Genomic DNA, 26,245 nt, shown 5'->3' with positions numbered 1-26,245 from the left:
AAGCATGTTGCCCTTAGCAAAGCATGTTGCCCTCGTGCATCGGAAACCTTAGCCAATAAACAAACCCTTTTCTTATCTACCACCTATCCCTGCTTGGTGCATTCCTCGTGCTAAACCAGTATGTTAATTACATAGCATGGTCCTAAAGCCATGCATCAGTAACTTTTATTATCAGGATGGAAGGCCTCACATCAAAGGCCAGGAGATAGGGAGTTAGGGACTGACCAAAAAAACAGATACTGGGAGTCAAGGCAGGCTGGAGACAAGGAGGAGGATTTTCACAGGAATGCAGTATCTAAGGAACACGCCTCCTGGTGCATGATGTGCTTGTTTTTGGACAATGGTGGGCCCCAAACCAAAATGGAGTCACATGTGCTAACTTTTCCTTAACAGGGGACACTTTATCTTTACGATTACATCATATCTAGCATATTCACAACTCTGCAAAATTCCACTGACAAACAAATGTTGGAGTCATTTATGCTCTAAACCAGAGGTTTTCCAAACAGGGGCCTGTGAACTACTGTGGTGGTCTGCTGATCACTTGCTTATGGTCTATAGACAACTGGCTGGTTACATGGTGCTGATTTTCATGCCTCGTTTCCTACAAAGGGAAACAGAAAAGATTGGCAAAGGAGATTAAAAGAAGAGTAAAAGTAGGCAGTGTGATTAACATCTTTTCTTATCATGCTAACAAAAGCAAAATATTATACCTGGGGCAGGAAGCCTATTATCAAGGTTGCCTGTTTCCAGTTGCTTATAACTTTGCCAGACTTTAACCACTCATGTTGAAATGTTATATATATGCATCTGCCTCAGGCTTATTATTATTTGTTTTTGTAAAATTTCAGCCCGAACTGTTATTTTTCTGAGAACAAGGCTAGGGGAAAAATACATTGTTTCTCCCATATTAAAAAAATTCCTTGTGACCTTTTCCTCTAAAAGATTTAGCACTTTCATGCTCTGGAGCAGGGACCTGACATTTGGCAGAAGGTGACCTTTCTATCAGGGTGTGCCTTTTTTCTTCCCCAGGAAAATCTGCCCACATTTGGCCAATTCATAAGCCTTTGGGGAAAAAAACAATCACAGTTCACACATGCTTATAGAAACTTCTTTGATTTTAGCAGCTAAAATCTCTGAAGATGCTGTCCTCACTGAGCATGCTTGAGCCTTTCACAGCTCTCAGTGCTGACCAGATTGTGCATGCACCAGTCCCACAGAGCCACTGAGTATGCTCCAACCCATCACAGGTCCTACCTGCGATCAGACTGCTCCTGTGTCATCCCCACAGAGCAACTGAGCATTCTCCATCCACCCATAGGACTCCTTCAGTGCACTGGCTGGGCATGCTCTGTGAATGAATCTCTCTTGTATAGTGAAGGAGACTGTTGTCAGTAGGACTCCTGCTTCATCTGTGCAGAAGCTGGAAGGTGTGTCATGAATGAGGCAGGGGATGACAGGAAGAGAAAGGAAGGTTTCATGGTTAAGGCAGGTGAACGCTGCCCTGGAGAACTGGATTCTTTCCTTGCCTCTACCACAAAGTTCCTATGTGATCCTGGGCTAGTCACTTAAACCAAACTTTTCACAGGTGGTCACTAATTACGTGTTCCTTATTCTCTGGGTGCCTGACTTGAGACCCTGGGCTCTGATTTGAAGAACTGCTGAGCACTAACAGCTGCAATTGAAGTCAATGGGAGCTGTGCTTTGAACATAGAAAGTGCTATGTACTCTAAAAAAATCAGGTCCTATGTGTCTCAAATTGGGCACTCAAAACTAGTGGAAACTTTTGTCCTTAACCTTTCTGTGCCTCATCCCCGTTTTACAGATGGGGGACTAATAATACTCCCTCATCTCATCCCTGTTGTAAAGATTAACTAATTAATGTTTGTGAAATACACAAATATTATTGTGATAAGCACCTGTCAGAGGGAAGCCCCACCTGGAACGCTGTCCAGCAAGCTGCAACATGTTTGCTTCAATTTCCCTCCTTTAGGGTGACCAGTAACTCCATGCATGCTTTCTTGACTCCCTAAGATCCTCCTTGGGGCCAGTTTGTTACTAAAATATAGTTCAAATAATCAATAACAAAAGCCCCAAACATAGTCCATTTCTCACACCCAGTGTATATAGTCCTTACAATCCCACATCCTCCTGACCATTGACATAGCAAATACCACAGCTTCCGCCACACCTAGGCTCTTCTTCACTCCACTCCTGTCCTTTTACCAGGGCAGCCACTCCAGCCTTTCCTGCAGGAGTGCAACCGTGCTCTTCCCATCAGGAACACAGCTCCCCTGCAAGCCTCTGTGCTGGGAGTTCATCCTCACCAGAGAATCATGCCTCACTTCACCTGTTCCATTACGGTCTGATCTCAGAGACAGGCCAACAAGTAGGCCCTTCCAGTGATCACCTGGCTCCAGCTCTCCAACATGGAGATGTCAGCGGGTAAGTCCCTCCATTACTCCTGTGCCTTCAGCCCTCCCCAACCTTCTGGCCTGGGCACGTTAGCTGGCAAATCACTCTCCTGCCTTCAGCCTTCCCCCAGGAAAATATGTAACTTCCTACAGGGACCTCCTAGATTCTGGCAACTTTCACTTGCCAATCTCCTGACTCTTTCAAGATGTTGCCAGGCAGTTGCCTCTTTCCTGACTGATGCAGGCAGCTCTCACCTGCCCCTTTTCCTGACAGGGTGTCTACTGTCTCAGTCTCTCCACATTTATATGGCTTGGGCGCTTTCTTATAACCCTAACTGGGAAGTAGCTGAGTTGCGGCTGCTGTATTCTTAGGCGGAGCATTCATTTGATTTTAAACAAGACACAGTCTTCTTTTGGATTGTTTGTCCCCTGTCTGGTACTGAGACAAAACTAGATGTCAGATGTAGATGTCTGACAGAGGACACAATTTGGAAGAGCGCACTGCACTTCCTCCCACCGGTGTGACCTTGCACTCACCGTGCATACAAAGTCACACCCCAGCAGGGGGCGGGGGAAGAGGCACATGCCATTCCTGGAAGTACCAAACTATTCAGCATTCTGGGAATGTGTCAGTGGCCACCCTAACTAGCTTCTTCCTTCTTAAATGAAGAGCCACCTTGTGACAGCACCACAGAAAAGCCCATGAGAAAATTAATAATTCTATCTTCAAACCAGGGTTTGAATAGTGAGCAGTCAGTAAAGCATGGGGTCCCACACTGAGCAATGAGGAGAAAACAAAATATTGAATAACTGCTTGTCAGGTGAGCACCGTCCATTCTGTACACTAAATGAGGCAGGGGTCCTCTGGAAAAAATAGTATGTGATCATTAAATTAAAACTATCATAATACATATGCACAAGGGGGGCCAATTAAGATTGAACAGACAACCTTTATTCTAGCATTTCCTAACTTTGGAGTACTTGACTTTAACATCTTAATAATGTCATGTAATGTAGTGTCCTATGTGCAATATATATATATATATATCAGGGGTGGCCAACCTGAGCCTGAGAAGGAGCCAGAATTTACCAATGTACATTGCCAAACAGCCACAGTAATACGTCAGCAGCCCCGCATCACCCCCCCGGCCCCACTCCTAGCACCTCCTGCCCACCAGCTGACTCACCAATCAGCGCCTCCCCCATCCTCCCAATCAGCTGTTTCATGGTGAGCAGGGGAAGGAGCGAGGGCACAGCAGGCTCAGGGGAGGGGGTGGGAAGGGGTGGAGTGGGGGCAGGGCTTGTGGCAGAGCCAGGGGCTGAGCAGTGAGCACCCCCTGGCCCATTGGAAAGTTGGCACCGGTAGCTCCAGCCCCGGAGTCGGTGCCTAGACAAGGAGCTCCATATTCACTTCTGAAGAGCCGCATGTGGCTCTGGAGCCACAGGTTGGCCACCCCGATATATATACACACACACGCACACACTCGGCAGGTAGCGACACCTATAGTTACGTTTGCCCAACACTTTCGATTACAAGATCCTGTTTTCAGTTGCTTATAACTTTGCCAAACTTAAACCAGTTGAGGTAAAATTTTCCACATCAGATGTCTGCCTCAGGCTGAATTAATTTAGGAAGTTTCCGCTAAAATGGTTCAGTTGTTTCTGAGAATGAGATGCGGGGGGGGGAATAGATTGTTTTCCCCATGTCAAAAAAATTCTTACAAACATTTCACTGAGAAGCTCAACTCTCTGAGTTCCACAGAGGCTGTTTCCTCCTTCTCCTTCAGGCTGCCTGGGCAACAACAGGGGCAAGGATTGCAGGAAAAGAAAGGGTGGTATTGTGGTTAATGTGACTGAATGCCACACTGGTGAATAGGACTCTATCACTGCCTCTGCCACAGTGTTCCCAAGGGATGCTGGGCAAGTTATGTAAACCAAATTTTCCATAGGTGGCCACCGTGTGCTCTTAATTCTCAGGGTTCCCAGTTTGAGAGACCTGGGGTCTGATTTTCAGAAGTGCTGAGCACTGACAGTTGCAGCTGTGGTCAATGGGACCTGTGCTTCGAACCAGCTGTGCTGACTTTCTAATCTGCCGGGGGTGCTCAACCCCCTGGCTCTGCCCCAGCCCCTGCCCCCCACTCCACTTCTTTCCCCAAGTCCCCACCCCTGCCCCCCTCTTCCCACCCCTGCTTTGTCCCTGCCCTGCCCCTACTCCACCCCTTCCTACAAGCCCCCGCCCCTGCCCTGCCCCACCTCTTCATGCCCCCTTCCCACAAGCGCGCCCCATCCCTGCTCCTCCCTCTCCCCCTCACCCCCAGCCCCTCCTGCACACCGCAGTACAGCTGATGGCAGTGGGCAGGAGGCACTGGGAGGGCGGGTGAGGTGCTGATCGGCAGGCGGGAGGCATTGGCGGCGGGAGCTGGCTGCTGGTGGGTGCTCAGCATCCACTATTTTCCCGCATGAGTCCTCCAGCCTTGGAGCACCCAAGGAGTAGGTGCCTATGCTTTGAACGTATAAACTGCTCTAAAATACAGAGTACTCAGAAAAATCAAGTCCCAGGTTTCACAGATTGGGCACCAAAATCACCCGACACTTTAGCCAACACTTTAGACAATTTTGATCTTAATCTCTGTGCCTCAGTCCCCATCTGTAAAATGGGGATAATAATGCCACCGCACCTCAAAGGGATATTGTGAAGATAAATGCATTAACATTTGCAAAGCACTAAGATACTGCAGTGATAGAACCACAGAGAAGCCCATGAGAAAATTAATATTTCTGTACTCTGTGTAGGGTTTGGATGGTGTACAGTAAATTCGGTCTGGGGCCACACATTGAATGATGAGGATAAAAAGAAATATTGAACAAATAAACATGCAGTGAGCACCATCCATCCAGTGCATTGAAAGAGGCAGGAGTCCTGTGGAAAAAACAAACAGTAATTAAAGATTGTATCATAATGCATACGTACAAGGGCTGAATTATGGTTGCATGGGCCACAATACCGGTATTTCCTAATCGTTGAGCACTTGATTTTGCAACCTTAATGTTCTCACAATGCTTTTTAGGATGGAACTTTTAGTAGTAGGGTCCACACGGCCAGTTAGTGCATGGCAAACTAATGCACTGTAGATTTGCACCCTGGCTTGCCATGCACTAAAATCACCCTGTAGAGAAGTCCTTTGATTCTATCTCTGGCTCTTCCTCACACTTCCTGTGTGACTTTGGGCAAGCCATTTTCTCTCTCTGTGACTTCATTTCATCCTGTGTAAAATGACGCTTCCCAGCCTCAGAAAGGAATAATGAGGCTAAATTACTCTAGGGTACAGCATGCCGACAACTTCAGATGAAAGAGCTACAGAAATAAAAAGTATTATTAGAAAGAGGAAAATACCCTTTCACTTGACTGAAAAAAATTTCAACTAGGGAATCCCGTTTTTTCTTCTATATCTCAGTACAGGAATACAGTCAAGTGAAGTTACTTATTTATTTAAACATGAATTTTTTTCTTACCCACCAAATGGTAATGAAAATGCTGTGAGAGCAAGGACCATTCTAAGCTTCCATAGACCTAATTAAAACCTGGTTTAACTGTATTAGCTCTCCAACTATTACAACTCACACTGCAGGACATAAACGATTCATGTCAGAAGAGATTTAAACTCACAAGATTCAGAGTAACAGCCGTGTTAGTCTGTATTCGCAAAAAGAAAAGGAGTACTTGTGGCACCTTAGAGACTAACCAATTTATTTGAGCATGAGCTTTCGTGAGCTACAGCTCACTTCATCGGATGCATACCGTGGAAACCGCAGCAGACTTTATATATACACAGAGAATATGAAACAATACCTCCTCCCACCCCACTGTCCTGCTGGTAATAGCTTATCTAAAGTGATCATCAGGTGGGCCATTTCCAGCACAAATCCAGGTTTTCTCACCCTCCACCCCCGCACACAAATTCACTCTCCTGCTGGTGATAGCCCATCCAAAGTGACAACTTAAGAGTTAATAAGCTCTGAAGTTATTAGCTAACAATAAAGTTCTCAGCAACAGAACAAGAGTGTAATGAATAATTAATTTACCATTTTCACTTATAGAAAAGTTTCACTATTTCTATTTAGGGTATTTCTACACTAAAAAGAAAAACCCACAGCCGTGAAACTCAGAGCCTGGGTCAACTGACAGGCTCATGGGGCTCAGGCTGTGGGGCTACAAATAGTTGTGTAGACATTCCTGCTCACACTGGAGTCTGGGCTTGGAAACCCAGTGGCGGGGTTGGGGGAGGGTCTCAGAGCCCAGGCTCCAGCCCAAGCCCAAAATGTACACTGCTATTTTTAGCCTTGCAGCCCAAGCCCTGAAAGACTAAGTCAGTTGACCCAGCTCTGAGACTCAGTGTGGCAGGTTTTTCTTTGCCAGGTAGATATCCTCTTCATGTATTTTTGGATATTGCCATTCATTGTTGCAAACCTGTATGGTAGGTATATTGTGGCTGTTTCAAATTTCTATGCCTCAATAAAATAATAAAAATGTAGAAACTATGCATATTGAGAGATCCTTCTTTCCATTTCCAGTCTTAAAAAAATGCTCTCGATCACTAGGGTCAACAGTTTAATATCATGTGTTCTCACAGTATGTCCAGCTGGATTAGAAAATGGAAATCTTACAACCTGTTGTCTTGAGATTTCCTGCCCAATATGCAGACTGCAAAGATCTGACTATATAGAGGAAACCTTGAATAGCATCTAAATGTCTGAATGGATCTCTGGATCTTTTAAAGGTTACCCCATCAGAGGTGATTGTACTCCTCAATAATTTAGTTCTACAGTGAAAAATACATACAAACATTATAATTCCTTCCCACCCACTAAAAATACCTAAAATGTATAATCAGTCGATCACTGTGCAGTATTTAACTAAGCACTTATTTTTTTTATTCTGTGTACTGCAACTTTAAATTCCTAAACTGCAGGCAAACAGAGATTGAGTCATTTTGTTCCTGAAGTTCCATCCAGACTGTCAGAAGAGACGCACGTATACGCATATGTGTATATATATATATATATATATTCACTCACACAGCGTGCTCTCTGATGCAGACTTCACTTTTGTTCTCTCTTGTTTTGTTGTCTTAATCTAAAATAAAAGTAATTCAGGCTGGAAGTATCTGTTTGCATTTGCCTAAAGAAAAAACATACCCGTCATCAATATAAATATTCCATTCCCACATAGTGATCAGTGGCAAGTCTTAAACACAGAAAGGGTTACGCTTTCCAAAAGCTAATGAACATTTCAATAGGTCTTTCTCAAAAGGTTACTGCAGTAACATTTCCTGAATACCCTTTAACAATTTAATGGTAGCGTGGCAGTGGCATCAGGGCAAATAAATTTCAGCGACATATAGATTGCAGTAGAAGAATACAATGAATCAATGTGCTTCTTATGAAGATGTGATTTGAAAAAGACTGACCTATGCTCCTGAGTCATATTCATAAGACAAAGTCTTTCTTGATGATAAAAACAAATCAGTCAGTGTTCTTAAAGATTAATATAATAAACTATCAGGAAAGCCATACAGCTGTCTTAATGCGATTTAGCGAGGCAAGAGTCATTATTATTTCACCTTCACACTTAAAGTTTGGTGATAACATTAGCTCCAGTAACTGACAAAGTAGCCTCCCTGATTAATGTGAGATACCTCCAGAAATGACAGCAGAACTCAATATAGAAACAGGATACTTTGCTGATCACAGAAAACAAAGCCTGCCTGATATTGGGAACACAATTCTGAGCTTAAATGGCAGGATAGAATATTAATTGCTAAGAAAGTTCAAACAGAATATGAAATGTAACTGACTAGAAGAACATTTGTATTGGGAACAGGCATACTGGTTTGTGGGGTTGCAACTATTTTGCATGGAAAAAAATACCTTCCATCTATGGATGCCACGTTACAGATATTTTACTAAGATGGATCTCATAGGAGTATTTGAAGGTCATACACAATTAAGAAGAATTGTCCAGGGTATGAAAATTGTTACTTATTTGTTTTGTAGTGGCATCCAAAGGCCCCATTCAGTATGAGGGCTGCAATGCACTAGGCACTGCACAAGCAAATTGGAAGACAAAGTCTGTGTCACAAAAGCTCACAATATCATTTAACTGGCATAGAGAAGAATCATGAGATGAAATTGAGCACAGGAAAAATTATTGAAGTTCCTGATATTAAGTCTAATAATAAAGCCATTAGACTGTGGAATAGTCTCTCAAGAACAGTGGCAGAAGCTCCATCAAAACCCATCAATTTCTAGGGGGCCAGAATTTCACCCCTACACCAGCAAAGCATTCAAGTATATGCTGTACTGTAGGGAACAATTATGTGTTGGCAGAGGATGAACAAACTGACCTTCATCCATCCATCTTTAATTGCTGTGAATTGAGGTCTCATCTTAAGAGCTATATTTCCTGCAGGAAGGGCAGTGCTACATTGCTAGAGATGCCATTCTTTGGAAGAGATATTAAACCATGGCCCCTTCTAAGCATCTCTAGTAGACTTCCAGATGCAAGTTGGTGATCTCATGACACCTTTCAGAACATAAGCTTCTCTAAAACATAAGAATAATAAAGTGACTTTATCCAGTATCAAATTTAATTTACATAACCTAGACAAGGACTGTAGTTCTGAGTCCCCAGACAGAAAGAGCTGTCAAGAAAGACACCGTGATCTTAAAAGCCGTTTCTTCTAAGTGCTTGTCAATTAGTGCTAAATCTATCTAATTACTGAAAATACTAGTAATAATAAGTTACTGTCAGATTGTTTAAATGGAGTTGCCTTTGCTTATCGCCATTAGGTACCTATTCAAAAGCATCTAAGGCCATGTCTATACTAGAGGTGCTACAATGGCATAGCTATGGCACCATGGCTATGCTGCTGTAACCCCATAGTGTAGATGCAGACTAGAGAGAGAGAAGGGAGTTCTGTCACTGTAGGAACTCCACCGCCCTGAGCAGCAGTAGCTAGGTCGACAGACACATTCTTCTAAATTTCGTAGGTGCTTTCGAAAATTTTATTTATCAGGTATTTTACCAAAAATACCCCACAAGCTGTGCAGTTGATGAACAGTAACCAAATCAATTTTGACATTTTTGTCTAATATTTTAAGAGCCTGGGGGACTGTTTTGTCTTTTACACTGATTTAATATCAGCCTTTAAACAATTCTCTCTACTACAGACTTTGAAGTGAACACCTCACTGAAACCACTGAGGTGGGAGAAGAGGAATGTAGCTCATACGAGAGCTAAATTCACTCATCTAGATTCTGTGCTGCAACTTTCAGGGAAGAACAGTACAGAAGCCACAACCTAGGAGTAGAGCTGGTCAGGAATTTTTTGACAAAAAGTTTTTTCATTGGAAAATGCCGATTTGTCAAAATTAAAACTTCTCTGAGTTTTCCTGTGAATGCTGAGTTGAAATGAATCTAAAATCTCCAAGCAAAGAGGCGGGGGGATCCCTTGAGATCTCTTTGTTAAAATTCCACCACCATATTGAAGGGCGGGGTGAAGAGCTCTCTCTGCCTAGGTGAAGTTCACCCCAACTCTTAATACCACTAAATCATCCCTGACAAAGATGATTTATCCCTAAGGCTCGCACAAATACTTTATGCCTTTGAAAGACACTAAAGAGCAGTAGTGCCAGGTATTTCTTTTAAAATATATCCGTGGATGAGTATCGTCACCTGCCCCCACCTTCAGTGGGAATGTGGAATCAGTCACTCTCTTCCTGTACTCTGAAAAGTGAGAACAGCATGTACCAATGGAAAGTAGGTCCCCTATTTTGTCAAAGTCCTAATAAAAAAGAAAAACTCTTCACACAAACTGAGGGCAGAGTCACAATGAACCACTCTGCACTGAGAAGTTTTACACTTATCATTTGCATTTTTGCTCTGGATGGCAACAAGATGCTGCCCATCTTTAACCTGTAACAGCCAGAAACATACTACAGCGATGGGCAAACTAGCGATGCAGATAGAGAGATAAAGAGAGAGACAAAGCTGAGGGATGGATATTTTGCATTGTATTTGATTGATTCATTACAATCTGCTTGTGCAAAGCCCCAGCATCTCAGCACCAGATGGGGAGAGTTACAATGGGCCAGATTATAATTGATCCCTACATGAGAATATAGGAAGGGCGATGCAGTGTAAAGACTCTCCTTTCCCTGCACCTCAGCTCAGATGCCAACCACTTCATGTAAGGGCTGCACAGGCCCTGCTCCTTCTGTGGACATTAGGTACCCATAAAGGGTGGGGTGAAAGCAGGGCCATGGCCCCAGCCCCTTCTAGTGCAGTCAGTGGGTTTCCACTCTCACTCCAGGAATGGTGCCTAGTGTCCCAGAATGTGCCGTCCTTTAAGAATATCTGGCTATGTAAAACAAAATTTATCCTGGGGAATCTGGTTGCCGCACGGCCCCTCCAGTGTGCAAGAGGCAGAAATCAGCCCACATGTATCATTAATCAATATATCCAATCAACACTTTAAGGTAGGGAGAACAGAGGCGAGTGCTGCCCCCCCACCATTTCTACTAACCACAGAGCAGAGTTGCCTCCCTTGCTGTGGCTCAGGACAGCAGCTCTTCCCACAGCTCCCCCTCTTCCTTTGCTGGTACGTTAAGAGCTCCCACATCCTGTCCCAATCAAATTGAACCTCTGTATCCATGCCTTCTGGAGGAAACACTGCAAGTGTCAGGGAAAATGTGTGTGCGTGTCTCAAGTGTTCTATTTAACCACGTGTCAGACTAATAATGAGCTCCCTTTTTTAGGAGGGTTTGCATTGTTAGCTGCAGCATTTATTGAGATGTTCTGAAACTCCCAAAAAGAAAAGGAGTACTTGTGGCACCTCAGAGACTAACCAATTTATTTGAGCATAAGCTTTCGTGAGCTACAGCTCACTTCATCGGATGCGTACTGTGGAAAATACACAAGATGTTTTTATACACACAGACCATGAAAAAATGGGTGTTTATCACGGTTTGTGTGTATAAAAACATCTTCTGTATTTTCCACAGTATGCATCCGATGAAGTGAGCTGTATCTCACGAAAGCTTATGCTCAAATAAATTGGTTAGTCTCTAAGGTGCCACAAGTCCTCCTTTTCTTTTTGCGAATACAGGCTAACATGGCTGTTACTCTGAAACCTGAAACTCCCAAAACATTTTAAAGGGGATGACGATATATGCTGACTACTATTGTTCCATTGTTTCTTTCTACACCTGTCTGTATCCAGCTGACTATATCCAGCTGTTGTCTCTTGCCTTAAGACTTCAATTGTAAGAGCTTGGGGGCAGGGACCAACTTTTTGTTCTGTGTTTGTACGGCTAGTACAATGGGATCCCGGTCTATGACTGGGGCTCCTGGGTGCTACAAAACAAACAATAATAAAGATACTGTAAATGGGCAGCTTCTCTAGCTCTGAGAACAGGGCCTAGCCCTATGGCAAAGCCTAAGGCATAAAAATGAGATAATTTTTTTAAAGCCTATTTGTTAATTGAGCCCTAACCTGTCTCTCTGTTCATTGTCTGTTTTATCCTAACATAAGAATAGAACAGTGCTAAAGTACTCTGCGGGCCCAGTCCTGCCTGGCGCTGAGTGCCTCATGGAGCTGCTAAGAGGTCTCAGTCCCCACTGACTTCCAAGGGAGCTGAGGTCACTCAGCACTTGCAGGACCAAGCCCTAAATGCGAGTGAGTATGAATATTTTAATGGAGCACTGCTATAAAGGAATGAAAACAAGCTGCAATGCAAAGCAACTAACATCCCTTAAACCTGTGTGACAACACTGATGTTATTACTTCTGTGTGTATTGTGCTTTGGGCAGCTCTCTCTGAATAGTTGACAAAGGCATATTTTTTGAAGCCATCACCCACTAGCCTCATCCACCTCCCTTGGAGCAAGGGCAGCGGCAGGGAGGAAGGTGAGGCCCAGCCACAGTCTCACTGCCCCCTTGGATCCAGACCAGAGTATGATGCGGGGGAGGGGGACATTCAGAGGTCTCTAGGACACCAGGTCTGAAACCCACTTTCCCCTTCAAGCCTCCTGGCTAAGGAAGGAAGTTTAGGGCTGGGGGAAAGAGATTCCACCCGACAGCAATGCTGGCAGTAGAAGAGAAGCAGAACGAGGCTGAGTGCCATCCAGGCTCCACTCCCTCTCACACCTGGACCTGAATGTAGTGGGGAGTTAACCAAGACCCTAAGCACCCCTCCCTACTGTGGTTGTGTTGGCTAGCAGGAGGAAGAACAGGATCTCCCAGGGCTCAGCTAGCTCCCAGAAGCAGAGGCTACCAGGCACAGACTTTGAGCATTTCACTTTCCCTCCAGGAAACTGTATCCCACACTCTTGATCAAGAAATAAAATTCAGCTTTCGTTACGATTAGCGACGCAATGGCTCTTGACAACATGAATTTCCTCTATCACTAATATCCCTCTCTTGCCCTTTGGTGGCCATGCTGACATAGTGCTTGGCTGCTTACATCTTACACGCTGTAACAGCCTGTTAATGTATCTGCATTTTTATTATAAGCTGAGCTTTTTAATATTCTCCCCCATTAATTGTGGGGGCCATTATAGCCTCTTATCTTCTTTCATGGGATGTTTCACACAGCTCCACCAATAACAGGCTCTCTTCCTTCCTTTGTAGATTTTTTAAATCCATTTGTGTTCGGTGTTGTGATATTTCTGCTGTGCTATTAAATGCCATGGTATCCACCTCCGTTGTTCTCAACTGGGGGCAAGCAAAGGCCATCTAGGATGAACCCTCTGATGCCTCACAACTAATCCTTGTGACTGTTCTCTAGTTTCCATGCCATAAATGTTATCAAGATGCTAGCCCTCTAAGGCCTCAGATTACAGTAATGGGTGTGGTGTAAATAGTGAATAAATAGATACATACATAGATCATGCTTGAGGATTGCCATCAGCTCCTGCTCACAAGCTTAAGTATGGTACGGGACATGTGAAAGTAATTAAACTGTGAATAACTATCAGGGCCCAATGTTTTCCCAGATTCTGCAGTGATGGGATTTGCCCTTTGCCACAGAATTTGGCTTGAAAACCTAAACTTCTATTTGGGGGGCAAGCAAGAGTTTCTATCCCTTATGTTCATGAAGATGAATCAAGCATACGCGGATACAACAGTGTCCTCCCCAAGTCTGCAGACAGGTGCAAGCAATGGCCCTGAGCTGTCTCCGTTCACCTCAACACCAGGTTAGCTCCGGAATCTAACATCAACCATTTAAATGTCAGCACTTATATATTTTACCACTAAGCACTTTATTTTAAATGTCACAGCATGTCAAATAGAGCCAAAGAAGGGCCTGCATTTTAGACTGACCCAATGAAGGTGGATAACAAAAAGCAGGGATCTGAATGAGGGAGGAATGATGATGGGATCTGATAAAAAAAAAAAATTGTGCCAAATTCATCCTTGATGTAATCCATTTAAATGTTGCCTGAAGTCCTACATTTTCACCCAGAAACTCCAATTCCCTCCCCATTTCGTGTGCCCCACCACCACAACAGGCATCATTCGTGCAAACATGTATGTGCAAAACCAACAGCTGGATTGAGTTTAAATGAAAATGTGGCCCATGGAACTAAACAATCCAATCAAAGGCTGGTCTTAAACAAGCTCTGCAACTGGAGGTGTGGGTCTCCCACAGTATCCTTCCCCTCTTGCAGAATGTGGGTCAGCACTGGCTGTGTACGTCAGTAGGATGACAACGCACGCCCCATATCACAGGTTTCACTACAAGATCTACTGAGCGAACATTTTTTTCCTGTGTTCAAACCCGTTATGGCTGAGAGGCTTAAGCAACAGCCCCTGTCAGCTTCTGAAGGGAAAAGCCTTCCCTGCCACTGTTTCTCTGTTCTGCGTCACTGTAAGGTCCCTCGGCAGAGCAGGAGTCTCATAAAATGAATTATTACACACACAGACATTTACACTTGAACAGGCATCTATTTATTCCCCAGTTGTCAAAACCTTCACCAGCTTCTGTGGCTTTCAGGAGCAGGGGCAGGGAAATAAACCACATTTGTTTCCCTGCACACAACCTCCTTCCCTTCAGGCCATATGCAAATACACAATTTACCCCTTTGCTAGAGACCTGGAACACTTATTTAACCCCCCCACAAAACAAAACGAGGTAAAACTTGCTGCAAACCTAAGGGCTTGTCCACACACAAAAGTTCATTCAGATTAAGGTAGGGTTGAGTGTGAATTTAAGTGGAATAACTATGCCTGATTAATTCCCTGTGTAGATGCTCTTATTCCGGAATGTGAGAACCTTATTCTTTAATCCACTCTGGAAGTGAATTAAACTAATTTGGAATAAGGGGCACTCTTGTTCTGGAATAAAGCATCTACAAAGGGAGTCAATTGGAAATAGCTATTCCAGAAGAACTCCCCATGTACACAAGCCCTAAAGCTCTGGCCCTGTTTGTGCAAAATGCTGCTGTGTTTCAGAACCCTTTTTGAGAACCTGGACAGGTTCATAGTTTGAGATGGAGACAATGTGAAACTTTGTAAATTTCTGTCCTCAAACAGGCTGGACCATGGTGGAAGTGATTTGCTTCAAATTTAATGTTCATTCAAACTCAGAATGAATTTCAAGTCACATGAGGCCCACATGAACAGGAACAGTTTGCACACTGTTTAGTAATATTTCCTCCTCCTCCTTACTATTAATTTGTATTCCAGTGGCATGCAGAGGCCCTAACTGATATCAGAGCCCAACTGTCAGCCCCTGTTTTCCACCAACGGGTAGAAAAAAGGAATTATTATTCCTATTTCACAAACGGAACAGAGAGATTAAGTGACTTGACCAATGTTACACATGAAATTTGTGGCACAGCCAGGAACTGAATGTTAGTCTGTTGTTTCCCAGCCCAGTGCCTTAACCACAAGACCATCCTTCCTCCCTAAAATTTTCAATAAAGCTAATTCTGATACTCAGTGTTTTTTAGTCAGTATCATAAAACTACCGCTCTAGTCAATCCATCTCCCCTTCTTGGGATCTCAAATCTGTCTTTGAACAGTGTGTTCAAGATCTTGACAAGATCCCGGATGTCATGAGAGTGTTTAGCTGGGCCTTCAGTAATGTGTGAGACAAGGCCTTTAAAACATTAAAAGTTTTTTTGTGAGACTATATATAATAAATAACAATTGACGGCCCTGTCATGAACGCACAGCTGAATTCACTCTCAGGGCTCTCTCTTTAGTGTGTCAGCCCAGAGCCCCTTGAGTAAATTACATCCTTTGTGTTCACTCCAGGGTCATCAGTTATTCTATGTATAATTCACAAGGCTGAAATATCCACATCAATAATCTAAAATCATCCAGTGTGTCAACAGACAAACAGACACCATCTCAGTAGTCAAAAGCCCTTGTAGTTCTCACTCGGAACAGCTTCTCTCTCCTGACACAATGTAAATCTGCAAACCAGATAAACAGAAGGAAATCTATGTTTCCCCATCAAGCACTCATCAGTTTCGGGATTGAAAATAAAAACCCACACTCTAAACCTGAGTGACTAAATGGCCAAAGGGAATGTGGATGACACAAAGCGGACTTTTCACCTATAGCTGTCAGGACATCACCTGCAGTTTACTCTGAGATTTAGCAGATTCATAGATTCTAAGGCCAGACATGACCATTGTGAGCATCTAGGCCAGTGGTTCTCAACCAGGGGTACCCATACCCTTGGGGGTATGCAGAAGTCTTCCAGGAGTACATCAACTCATCTAGATATATGTCTAGTTTTACAACAGGCTACATAAAAAGCACTAGTGCAGTCACTACAAAATAATATTTCATAGAGAAACAATGACTTGTTTATACTGCTCTGTATATTATACACTGAAATGTAAGAACAGTATTTATATTCCAAAAATGAGACAGTAAGCAATTTTCAGTAATAATGTGCTGTGACACTTTTGTATTTTTATGTCTGATTTTGTAAACAAGTAGTTTTTAAGTGAGGTGTAACTTAAGGGTACATAAAACAAATCAGACTCCTGAAAGGAGTACAGTAGTCTGGAAAGGTTGAGAGCCACTGTTCTAGGCTGACCTCTTGTATGACACAGACCGTAGAACTTGCATATCTTTTAGAAAAACATGCAATCTTGATGTAAAAATTATTAGTGATAGAGAATCCACCCTGACCCTTGGTAAATTGTTCCACAGAATTGTGTTATACCTTATAACTGCCAGATTGAAGAGACCATTACTAAATATTTGTTTCCCTTGTAGGTACTTACAGACTATAATCAAGTCACCCCTGAACTTTCCCTTTGTTAAGCTAAATAGATTGCCTTTTAGTGATAGACTCAAGGAGCTCAGGTTTTCTAATCCTTGAATCATTCTCATGGCTCTTCTCTGAACCCTCTCCAATTTATCAACAACCTTTTTGTATTGTGAGCACCCAGAACTGGACACTGTATTCCAGCAGCAGTTGCACGAGTGCCAAATACAGAGGTAAAATAACCTCTCTACTCCTGCTCGAGATTCCCCTCTTTATGCATCCCAGGGCTGCATTAACTCTTTGGGCCACTACATACCACACAACAGAACCACTAACCCAGGAACCTATCCTTGCAACAAACGTCCGTTGCCAACTGTGCCCAAATATCTATTCAGGGGACACCATCACAGGGCCTAATAACATCAGCCACACTATCAGAGGCTCGTTCACCTGCACATCCACCAATGTGATATATGCCATCGTGTGCAAGCAATACCCCTCTGCCATGTACATTGGTCAAACTGGACTGTCTCTACGTAAAAGAATAAATGGACACAAATCAGATGTCAAGAATTATAACATTCATAAACCAGTCGGAGAACACTTCAATCTCTCTGGTCACACGATTACAGACATGAAAGTTGCGATATTACAACAGAAAAACTTCAAAACCAGACTCCAGCGAGAGACTGCTGAATTGGAATTCATTTGCAAATTGGATACAATTAACTTAGGCTTGAATAGAGACTGGGAATGGTTAAGTCATTATGCAAGGTAACCTATTTCCCCTTGTTTTTTCCTACCCCCATCCCCTCACCCCCACCCCCATTCCTCAGACGTTCTTGTTAAACCCTGGATTTGTGCTGGAAATGTCCCACCTTGATTATCATACACATTGTAAGGAGAGTGATCACTTTAGATAAGCTATTACCAGCAGGAGAGTGGGGTGGGGGGAGAGAAAACCTTTTGAAGTGATAAACACCCATTTTTTCATGGTCTGTGTATATAAAACATCCTCACTGCATTTTCCACTTTATGCATCCGATGAAGTGAGCTGTAGCTCACGAAAGCTCATGCTCAAACAAATTGGTTAGTCTCTAAGGTGCCACAAGTACTCCTTTTCTTTTAGCATCACCCTGGGAGTTCATGTTTCATCTTGTCACCCTAGTTCTAACAGCTGAATAAATAGCATGTGTTCACAAGGAAAAGCTCACACTAATAACTGGTTCACTTTACATTGCAAAACAAATGGCACTGAAGTGTCACCATTGTTTAAAATTCTACCTGTACTATAATGCAAAAGAAAGACACTAATAAGGGAGACAGTGATACCATAGCTGCCAATCTAATGTTTGACCAAACATATAATACAATACACAAAAGAATTTCCATCTGCAATGTACTTGATCGCAATGGTGCCAGAACCGAGGGTCAGGGGCAGAGGGCCAGGCCCTCTTCTTTTAACATGGGTGTAGATCGGAGGGCAGGGGGGAGTGTTGCCCCTCCAAACTGCAAGCCTCGAGCAGGGGTGCAGTGACACCGGCAGGCCTGCGCTTCACAGTGTTATCAGCCATGAAGCGCAGCCCCTGCTGGCTATGCTCCACACCTGCCTGAGACTTGCAGTTTTGGGGGGCAACACCACACCCCAAGCCACCAAACGACACCCATATTAAAAAGTGGGACACATGGCTCGCTGGTCCCAGCATCGGTGGCCCCCAACTTTACAAAGGTTCCAGCGACCCTGCTTGAGCCCAAAGAATGGTCGTGAAAGTCACAATTGTGATCCCTCAGTTTGCTCACCTATAAAATGGGATAATAGTATCATCTATGATGTGGATGATGTATGGGCTGGATGAATGGATGATAAGGTGGATAGAAAGCTGGCTAGATTGTCGGGCTCAATGGGTAGTGATTAATGGCTCCATGTCTAGTTGGCAGCCAGTATCAAGCGGAGTGCCCCAAGGGTCAGTCCTGGGACTGGTTTTGTTCAATATCTTCATTGATGATCTGGAGGATGGCGTGGACTGCACCCTCAGCAAGTTTGCAGATGACATTAAACTGGGAGGAATGGTAGATATGCTTGACAAAGCCCTGGCTGGGATGATTTAGTTGGGGATGTGTCCTGCTTTGAGCAGGGGGTTAGACTAGATGACCTCCTGAGGTCCCTTCCAACCCTGATAGTCTATGATTCTATGATCTAGAGCCCTGCATGGAACTATTTTTTCAATCTCACTCTAGTCCTGCCCTGCAATCCATTCCCACCTGCTCCCGCATTGTTTCTTGCATTTTTATCTTGCTCCCACCTGCAAAAACCTTAGATCCTGCAAATCCCTCAAAAAAAGTTGGTTAATGTATTATATACAAAATTCAGACAATTTTTACCACTAAAAGAATAAAACAAATCTTGCTTAAACCATGTAAAACATAGTTTAACTTCTGTTACAATAGACATCAAATCTATTTCTATCCCTCGCTTAAATTTAAGTATTAAAACCTTCATTTTAAAAAAAGAAAAACTTGCTTTACATTGCTGAAATTCTATTTATGACAAACTGACAAGCGATTTAGTGTTTTCCCCCAAATTACCTCAGTCTGGTTATTTTGCCCACCTAATCCTGCACGCAACAAAGTATATTTTACCCGCTCCCGCTATTATGGCAGTGGGTGCTGTGGGACCCCACGGCTGCTGCAGGGCTCTTGTATCATCTACTGTGAGTCACAGGGATGCTGCAAGCCTAGAATTCATCAATGTTTATAACGCACTGAGAGCCTCAGATGGAAGATGCTAGAGAAGTGGAAAGCATTATTATAAAATTTATGGACATGTGATGCTTTTGTTCCTAACTCTGCTGATATCAGTGAGGACTAAAGTTGTTAATTACAAGTAAATAAATAAAAATAAAAAAGGATATTGGAAGAAACAGGTCAAGTACAAAGATTAAAAATGAACATATTTGTTATTGATGTTATGAGTTATGAGGCAAAAATATAGGTATTATTTATATTTATTATCAGCACTGCACCAATGTGACAGGGTTCTTCTGAACACAGTTTTATCATCACTGTCTTTTGCCAGTAGCTCCTATTCCAACAACTACCCAGGACTTCCTTGCTGCCAGTTTCCTGCATCCACAACCACTTTGAACTTCACAGTGGCAGCAGGAATAGATCCCACACTCCTGCCATTTATGATCAGAACTCAGAATCTCTATTCATGGTATGGGACCTATTAGAAATGGATTAGCAGTTCTCATCCTAGCCAGTAGAGAGCAGTGGTTCAGATAGACACACACCTGTCTATTACATTATCATCCTTCTAGAAGTTTGATCCATTTAAAATTCATTCTTAACACAGCACTATTGAACTATATCAGACATTACAGCCTGAAATTAAATAATTTATGGCAATAAGTAAATAAACAGATGCCATTCATATTTTTATTCCCGCTCTCTCCACTCCCCCCAAATGTTAGCTTTAGAATCTTGAAGTGTTCACTGGAACCTATTTTAAATACACAGTAAAGCAATGACTGAGGATAATGATGAGTGATGAGAGCAAACCACACTGACAGGTGTCTCATTGAACATAATTACTCAAAAGGAAACATCCTCGATCATTTAGTAACACTGTAACTCAACCTTGGTATTTTTTGGACTCCAATGTTCAAAAATAATTGGTTACATTTTCTTTCAGTTAATAAAGTTTTACTTCTAGAATAGCAAATTATCTACACAAATATTAGCTCTCTTAATTAGCAAGTGATTCAACTGTAAATCACACACAAAATCTATTCCATTTAAATACACTTGCACACTGTTCTACAGGTGCTGACTGAGTGATAAAATAGTGTTCAATCCTGATATTTTTACTAGTGTTTGCAATGCATCCCATAGCCCTCTAATATTCACCTAAATTGTGAGTTTCATTCCAAATTCAGGTTTTCTGGAAAGGATCAGAAATCTTCTGTGCAAACCTGGGTGTGGTTTGAAATCCTACCAAATGCATGATTTTCCATGGTGTCCAAGCAAAACCAGGTGAAATCTGTCTGTTTCAACTGCCATTTTATCTATGTAAATAATGCACATTCTATCTAGGTACTTATATGGTCCTCATCAGCTTAGTATCTTAATGCCTTTTACTTTCAGTTATTTCCCCTCTACTAACCCCTTTCTTTTTGCCTACATTTATCATGTTATATCTATTTAGAAAGTCAACTCTTTGGGACAGAGACCTTGTGCCTGATTCCCCAGTGCCTGACCTACTGGGCTCATTGACAGCAATGAGTGCAAAGTGGGTGTAGAATGCTACTATATTTGTATAGACCAGATTCTCTGACTTTAATGAAGCCATACCAATTTACACCAGCTGAGATCTGGCCTACATAGGTTTACACTTCGCTTTGCACTGGCATAAATGACTAGCCACGGTGCATGGCAATGGAGAATCAGCCCCCCGCCTCCCCACCAATGTCTTTTATTTGTATGTAAAAATGCCTGGCATACTTTGGATGCTGTATAAGTAAAGTATATAATCATACTAATAATATATAGCCTTGAGTTGTGTGAATCCAACATGGCTTGAAAGCATGAATCCGTAACGTTAGTCAAATCTTAAGCATAAAGTGCACGTCACTGTAATAAAGCACTGTTTTTTGTTAATAACAAAAAAATCTTACAACAATTTTATACCGTTTCCCTTTGTTAATAAGAGAAAACAACTATGTACTAAATGACACCTAGGAGAGCTGGCTGGGTAGATGGCAATCTGTCATGGGCACTACGGCTATTATGAATAGCTTCTTTTCATGCGTCTCAGGAAACATTCATCTGATCAACAACTGTTGTAAATATACTGCTAAAACACATTTCAGCCCCGTTTCAAGTACGGCTGTTTTGACTTGACAACTCAAGTAGAAGAATGAAAATAACCGATATGAGTATTTTGCATTTCAATATTAAATGTGCTCTGATTTTAATTAATGGGAACGTGAACTGAGTTTAAAAAAGATCTGATAAGCATAATCCAGAAAGGATGTTAAGGGCTTCAGAGTCAAGCTAACATTAAAAGTTAAACATTACAATTGATTTTGATGTCCTGTTGATCACACTCCCTCTGTCTTTCCAGATATCTCAGGAATGGGTTTGCCTTTTACCACTGTGGCCTTTTACCTTCCTCCCTTACTCATATAGCTTGCTGGACCTCTTTCTCCCAACCTCTGCCCCAACACGTATGTTTCAGCAATCCATACAATAGCAATTGTGAGATTTGCAACTTCTTCAGAGCCTGTCCTATTACTCCAACTGGGTGAAATTTAAAAATTCATCACAAGGCCCATGTACAAACTTAAGTAGGGCTCAAGTGGGACTCAGATGGTGCCGAGGCCTAATGCTGATTCTGAGCACTGCAATGAATTTTGCCCATTCCGTATGATCTGATGTGGGGCAATTCCCACTAAAATTCAATCATCACCTCTATGATGCGACTAGGTTCCCCAGTAATAATAACTGGATACATTTTCTCAGCAACAATAAATGGTAATATGAACAGGCATATAAATAGTGTCTTTCCTCTGAGCATTTCTCAGTGCTTTACAAAATGTTAATTGTACACTGAGATACAAAACACCCCAGAGAGTTATTATTAATCCTACATGATAGATGGATTAACTAAAACAGAAGGGTTATGTCATAAATATAAAGGGAAGGGTAAACCCCTTTGAAATCCCTCCTGGCCAGGGGAAAGCTCCTCTCACCTGTAAAGGGTTAAGAAGCTAAAGGTAACCTCGCTGGCACCTGACCAAAATGACCAATGAGGAGACAAGATACTTTCAAAAGCTGGTAGGAGGGAGAGAAACAAGGGGTCTGTGTGTCTGTCTTATGCTGGTTTCTGCCGGGGATAGACCAGGAATGGAGTCTTAGAACTTTTAGTAAGTAATCTAGCTAGGTATGTGTTGATTATGATTTCTTTAAATGGCTGAGAAAAGAATTGTGCTGGATAGAATAACTATTTCTGTCTGTGTATCTTTTTTGTAACTTAAGGTTTTGCCTAGAGAGGTTCTCTATGTTTTGAATCTAATTACCCTGTAAGGTCTCTACCATCCTGATTTTACAGGGGGGATTTCTTTATTTCTATTTACTTCTATTTTTATTAAAAGTCGTCTTGTAAGAAAACTGAATGCTTTTTCATTGTTCTTAAGATCCAAGGGTCTGGGTCTGTAGTCACCTAGGCAAATTGGTGAGGCTTTTTACCAAACCTTGTCCAGGAAGTGGAGTGCAAGGTTTTGGGAAGTATTTTGGGGGGAAAGACGTGTCCAAACACTCTTCCCCAGTAACCAGTATTAGTTTGGTGGTGGTAGCGGCCAATCCAAGGACAAAGGGTGGAATATTTTGTACCTTGGGGAAGTTTTGACCTAAGCTGGTAAAGATAAGCTTAGGAGGTTTTTCATGCAGGTCCCCACATCTGTACCCTAGAGTTCAGAGTGGGGGAGGAACCTTGACAGGTTAAATGACTTCTTCAAAGTCACAGAACAAGTCAGTGTCAGAGCTGGGAACAGAACTCACATTCAAATGCCCAGTTCCAAGTGGTAGCCACTCAAGTATAGGCTCATCCTCTCTCCCAAAACAGATAACTGAATAGAAGCAGAATGCAATTCACATCTCAATTTTCCTGCCCTGAAGCCCATCATTGTCTGTTTGCCCCCTGGGAAATTTGCAGCTGAAGCAAATCAGAAAAATATAGGACAGCTACTCAACTGGTATAAATCAGCATAGATCCATTAAAGGCAATTGCGCTAATGCTGATTTTCACCAGCTGAGGAGCTGGCTCATATTCTTCAGAGAAAGGTGTGTGGTTTTATTTATTTATTTTAAAATGTCAGGTCTATAATAGCATTAAGTTCCTCTGTAGCATCCCTCCATTTATTAGTGTGATAAGAACTTTCTGTTCATCCTGTCTCCTGGGCTGCATCTTGGGCTCCACAGTATCACAGTATCTGACTGATAAAAGGCTGATAGATTGCTCCTTTTGCTTAACTAACCCATTTTTATTCATACATTAAATACTCTCCCAGGGATCATTTATCTAGCATATAGTGAAACCATTATTTATATTATCAGAATATACTCTTCCATTAGTATATTACCATAATGTAGTGTCTGAACTGATAAGTTAGATAACCTTCAGGTCACATTATGAACATAAATGTCTCTTGTGAGCATTAATAAAGCAAGCAGATAGATGTGCAGGCAGAATGCCTTGGCTCTGCAGCTTCCAGCGAACTCCAATCTCATTGAAATAATGATAAATATCTTACCGGAGCAGCAGTATTTCACCAACGTGTCAATTACACGGCAAAACACAACTGTAATGCAGGACACAAGACAGCTCAGAATAACACGGAGCTAAAGCACTTTGAATCTGGAAAGAACTTTATATACACCCTATTAACTAATTAATTACACAACGTCCCTGGGAGGTATAATTGGTATGATTAGTCCTACTTTATAGATGGAATGTTGAGGCACAGAGGTTAAGCATCTTCCAAGGATAGGGAAGAAGAGGAACGGGGATTTTAACTCAGGAGTCCCTAGCTCCTGCTCCTGCATTCAGACATTTCTCCCTATTTAGTCCCAAAAATTAATTAAAGCCTCTCTTTACTATTTGAATGACCACTATATGTAATTTGCATATGCTGATATTTTAGTCCTGCTTATCATATGCAATTGCAGAGATGGCCAACAGAGGGCACTCTACCCTTTTGTACATAGACCCACATTACCAATTCTAACCAACTCCATTAAACTTGCAATTGATCAGCTTTGTTTTACAGTAGGACCTCACTAATTTGCACTAATGACTAGACAACCACTAAAATTTATCTATTTAATCACTAATTCATAATATAAGGCCAGGATAAATTCACCAGAGAATTTGTTTATTCATTTCACAGCTATAGTTCCCAGTCCTGGGCCCAAACCTATACGCTAGATGTAAAGCGCAAATGTTATGTGCATTATTTATGCCAATTATTTTATTTTTCTCTATAATTATTTACCTTTGAAATAAAAGAGAGGTGGATCAGAAACAATCACCTAGATTTGTATACTCCAAGTTTTGAAGAAGCTGGGATACAGCCCAGATCTTTGGCATTCAGCTCCGGTAGTTTGTTTTGTTTTGTTTATACTTCCTTGCTATATTAATTGTTCTGGAGTAAATTTCGTCCGAGTAACAAAGTACTAGTAACATGGAACATCATTACAGTGCTCTACTCGTTTGGAGTCATCATTAATATGCTACTGTCATTATATAAATAAATAATGACATTGTCTAAATAAATAATGCTAACGCAATCTTTACTGAGAAACGGGCAGGCACCACTGCTTTGTGTGTGCAGATGAGCAGAGTAGCTACTGGCAATGTTCTACTGTAATATCAAAAAAGTTGTTTACAGTTATAGAGGCATTTACAGAACAGCTCCGTTTGTGGATTTTAAAGGTTTGTGAGGATGATCTGCTAAATAAATCCCTCCTCATCATTCCTGTTTTAAGTTATTTGTTTCTGAATGTTGAATCAGAAAAGAACTAGATAAGTTCATGGAGGATAGGTCCATTAATGGCTATTAGCCAGGATGGGCAGGGATGGTGTCCCTAGCCTGTTTGCCAGAAGTGGGGAATGGGTGACACGGAACGGACTACTTGATGATTACCTGTTCTGTTCATTCCCTCTGAAGCACCTAGCATTGGCAACTGTAGAAAGACAGGATACTGGGCTGGATGGACCTTTGGTCTGACCTAGTATGGCCATTCTTATGTTCTTAAGATGCAAACCATCCTAGTGGGAGAAAATGTGTACAAACATATATTATATAACTAACACACACACACACACACACACACACACACACACATTAGATTTCAGAGTAGCAGCCGTGTTAGTCTGTATCCTCAAAAAGACAGGAGTACTTGTGGCACCTTAGAGACTAACCAATTTATTTGAGCATAAGCTTTGTAGCGCGCTTATGCCCAAATAAATTGGTTCGTCTCTAAGGTGCCACAAGTCCTCCTGTGTTTTTTTTTACACATATTAGACACAGCTTTCAGCACGTTTGGGTGTGGTGGAATATATCTGGAAATAACTATATTGATAAATTATCTCCATTGACTGGCTGCCTAAAAATACAATTATTTAACACAATCTATCTGCCAAAAACGTTTAGTAGATTTGACATCATGTCAGAAAATAGTTGGCGGTGCCTTCAGCCGCACAGGAAAGCTCGATTGAGTAGTCAGTGATGAGAAATGCAATTCGCCGCGCTTGACGGGCAAGCTAGTGGAGCAGCTGTACTTTTGAATACGTGTCAAGCGTGACTTGTGTGTATACCTTCCTGTGTCTTAAATGCTAAAGTCGGGGAGGATTTCGTTGGCCGGCTGCTGGTACAATACGTACAGGGCAATTCTACTGACATTACACAGAAATTACCTTACTATTCTCAATCACGCTCTGGAAAATGCCAAGTAGGGTCATCTTTAAGAAATGCATTTC

General features: G+C 42.2%; 1 long non-coding RNA gene across 1 annotated transcript; it reads right to left on the bottom strand.

Annotated features, from left to right (window-relative positions):
• On the bottom strand, window positions 1-25,513 carry LOC311522890. Its single transcript, XR_014712205.1, has 3 exons — window positions 25,410-25,513; window positions 1,258-1,423; window positions 1-604 (listed from the first exon to the last, which is right to left on the bottom strand). It is a non-coding gene; the product is annotated as an uncharacterized lncRNA (long non-coding RNA).
• Between the last annotated feature and the right edge of the window lie 732 nt (window positions 25,514-26,245).

This window comes from Lepidochelys olivacea, assembly GCF_965140295.1.
Source record: "Lepidochelys olivacea isolate rLepOli2 genome assembly, chromosome: 6".
NCBI classification, from domain to species: domain Eukaryota; kingdom Metazoa; phylum Chordata; order Testudines; family Cheloniidae; genus Lepidochelys; species Lepidochelys olivacea.
The sequence above is the reverse complement of the archived record's forward strand: the minus strand, read 5'-3'. Positions and strand labels throughout refer to the sequence as shown.